Raw genomic sequence first — 3,348 nt, 5'->3', positions numbered from 1 at the left:
GAAAATAGCTTCTAGACCATTTAGATAAGGCAGATGTCATTATAATTGAAGCCAGGGATGAAATACTTTACTTGATTAAATTTAGCTCTGAACTTACTGGTCATAAAAGACAGAGATGGAAATGATCTTACATAGTTCTCATTGATTATTAATTGGAAATATACGAGGTTTCATAGAACTTTTTCTCTCTCTCATAGTCCTTTGAGTTATTCCACAAACTATAAAGAATAGCCCATTCTAGCTGACACTTTGTGTTAAGTATCACAAAAATTACAAACTTGTAACAAAATCTATTTTATGCTGACAGTATTCCCTGTGTTGGTATAAAATAATATCACAGACGGAGTCTATGTGGGAGGATGAAAGAGTCCTTCCAAAGGTGACATTCCAGGGGCGCCTGGGTGGCTCAGTCGGTTAAGTGTCTGACTCATGATCTTGTGGTCCGTGGGTTCAAGCCCTGTGTTGGGCTCTGTGCTGACAGCTCAGAGCCTGCAGCCTGCTTCAGATTCTGTGTCTCCCTCTCTCTCTGCTCCTTCCCTCTCCCACTCTGTCTCTCTCTCTCAAAAATAAATAAAAATTGAAAAAAAAAAAGTTACCAAGGTGATATTCCAAATAGGCAACATCCATAAGCATTAGAGACTCTGTATGCTTATGTTATTTAAAAAGACAGGACCAAATATCCTAGATTTGAATACTGGCACTGATGGCCTTATCTTTGTGGATTTGGGAAAATTATTTGATTTCTTTAAGATTCAATTTCTACAATTCAAAGATGATGTTAGCTAGATGTACCTTGAAGTTTTGTTGTAAGGATTATAATCTAGGAAGCTATTTGAAAAATACTCAGTGAGGGGCACCTGGGTGGCTCAAGTCAGTTGAGAATCTGACTCTCATTTTAGGCTCAGGTCATGATCTCATGGTTTGTGAGATCGAGCCCTGCGTTGGGCTCTGTGCTGGCAATGCGGAGCCTGCTTGAGATTCCCTGTCTCCCTCTCTCTCTGACCCTTCCCCGGCCTGTTCTCTCTCACTCTCTCAAAATAAATACACTTTAAACAAACAAACAAAAAAAAATGACACCCGGCGAATCAATGAATCCTTAAAAAATAATTGTAAAATCCTTGGCACACAGATTTTGGAAAAAGTCTGTTTCAACAACTATTCTTTTGTTGAGACAAATTAGTAAATGTTTAGAAAAAAAATACTGTTGCGCTAATATAAATTGTATTTTGCAAGAGAACAAGCCTGATGATCATTTCATTTAGTTTTCTGTGCTTACGGGTGTCCCAGCATTGGAACTGTATACTTAGAAAGAGGCAAGCCTGCGATACTGAGCCACAAACCCTGACTCCGCAGGGTCAAGCAGCTGCCACAGTTTGTTTTGCCATTTTCTCTGTCTGCTTCAGTGACTATCAAAAGAACTTCCTCCCGCAGCCTATTTTGTAAAAACGGCCTGGAATATCAGAGAGGGGCTGCGTAAGAACATCCGTAAGCCAGTCATAATTGCAGCCTTCCAATGAGTCTGGAGACCAGACTGTTTTCGACGCTGTTTTGGACGCTCCAAATACTGTAGTGCCTTTTGCAACTTTTTCTCTTAGAGGCCAAGTGCTCTGATGCTCACGCAATGACATTCTGGGTGTAGTGCCACACAGCCCTGTGTGTAATATGATTCGTGCTCTAATATCTTGTTCTCCATTATCCTTATGTTTGTAGGTAGCTATGCCTCCAAGACTCCATTCAGCCTGGTCAACAGAAAGACTCCTTGAGGAATCAACTGCTTCAGGCCAATTTCTACTCAAGCTACTGTTTAAATGAAATACCAAAACATAAGCTATAGTTTCATTCAGGGATTCGCTTGTTCCCAGAGCCTTTAAACTGGACATCAAGGTCACAAAGTCTGGATGAACTTGACCTGAATGCCTCCCTGCCTCAAAGTAACCTTGAAATATGGTGGAGAAAATCTGAGTGTCTCTAAACATGGATTTGATCAGATTTGTTCCTAAGCACAAGCACACAATTATTTTGCTTCCATTTAAATGGAAAACCCTTTTGAAAAAATTGAAAAAAAAAACCCCGCTATAAATCTTCATTTGTTACATGCTATCTCTTAAATTTCTAACATTGTTCCCTGAGTCATTTCATTAATTCCTTTAAAACTCGAATTTAAAGCAGTGAAATTGTGTATATAGCTTTATTAATCCTAGTTTCGCTTTTGTCTTGTATCCTCCTATGGGATAACCTCAACCCTTGATTAGTTATTTAAAAATCAATATCTTATAAAGGGAAAGTTGCTTTTATATCTTACCTCATAGTGTTTTGCTACACACAGCATTATTTGTTTAAATGGAGAAATGTTAACTGCTTAAATCAAAAGTAAACCTTATGAACAGCAAACTCAGCAGGTGTGATGAGCTACTGCTTGGTAAAAGAAAACACATCAATAAGATTATCATCTACTTATTTCCCCCAATTCATTTACAATTAGATTCAGTTCTGCTAATTCACAGCTTATTGTGGTAACCGCTTGTTTTTGTGCTTTTTTGTTTGCTACTTTTTACACTTGATCTTAGCCAAAAGGCCGAGAAGCGATGTTTGCTACTTTTTAAATGACACATGATTTTAAGAGGTTGGTATTCAGAAATTTAAATTTTCAAACAGACGCTACTTACCCCACGATTAACACAGTGACCTATTATCTACTGATGCTGTTGGCGTGTGTTTGCTTTGTTTAAATCTTCAATCTTCCAGTAGAAGCCGAAGTCGGAGACTCAGAATCCTCCTCTTTCTTTCTAGCACTTATTGTGTGAGCAGTGTGGATTGTTTTGTTCTCTTCTTTTAAGTGTTTATTTATTTCGAGAGCGAGAGACCGAGAGAGAAAGAGAGAGAGAGAGAGAGAGAGAGAGAGAGAGAGCCAGCAGGGGGTGGGCAGAGAGAAAGAGGGAGAGAGAGAATTCCAAGCAGGCTCAGTACTGTAAGTGCAGAGGCTGATGTGGGGCTCGATCTGACCAACCCTGAGATAATGGCCTGGGCACAAACCAAGAGTCTGACGCTTAACTGGCTGAGCCACCCAGGTGGCCCTGTTTTTTTGTTGTTCTCTATGCAAACTATGCCTCTAGGCCTAGATTTCAAGTAAAATATAGTTGTGATGTCTCAGTCCACTCTATGAGATTTTGTTAGAGGTGAAAATGTCCTTCTAGTGCAACTGTCTTGGAAGAAAGCTGAGACATCTGTCTCACTCTTAGGATTCCTTTACATGCAAAATGTCCACTGATTAACAAGATTCTGAACTCTCTCTCTCTCTTTTTTTAAGAGTACCAACACTTTGGGCACTGTAATGGTATTGAAGCATAT

General features: G+C 39.4%; 1 pseudogene; it reads right to left on the bottom strand.

The window, feature by feature from the left end:
- Positions 1-2,376: 2,376 nt before the first annotated feature.
- On the bottom strand, positions 2,377-2,587 carry LOC112859219 (U2 spliceosomal RNA; annotated as a pseudogene).
- Positions 2,588-3,348: the final 761 nt, after the last annotated feature.

Source organism: Puma concolor, chromosome B1 (genome assembly GCF_028749965.1).
Source record: "Puma concolor isolate L17-30 chromosome B1, mPumCon1.1.hap2, whole genome shotgun sequence".
Classification (NCBI taxonomy): domain Eukaryota; kingdom Metazoa; phylum Chordata; class Mammalia; order Carnivora; family Felidae; genus Puma; species Puma concolor.
This window is presented reverse-complemented; position numbering and strand designations above follow the sequence as displayed.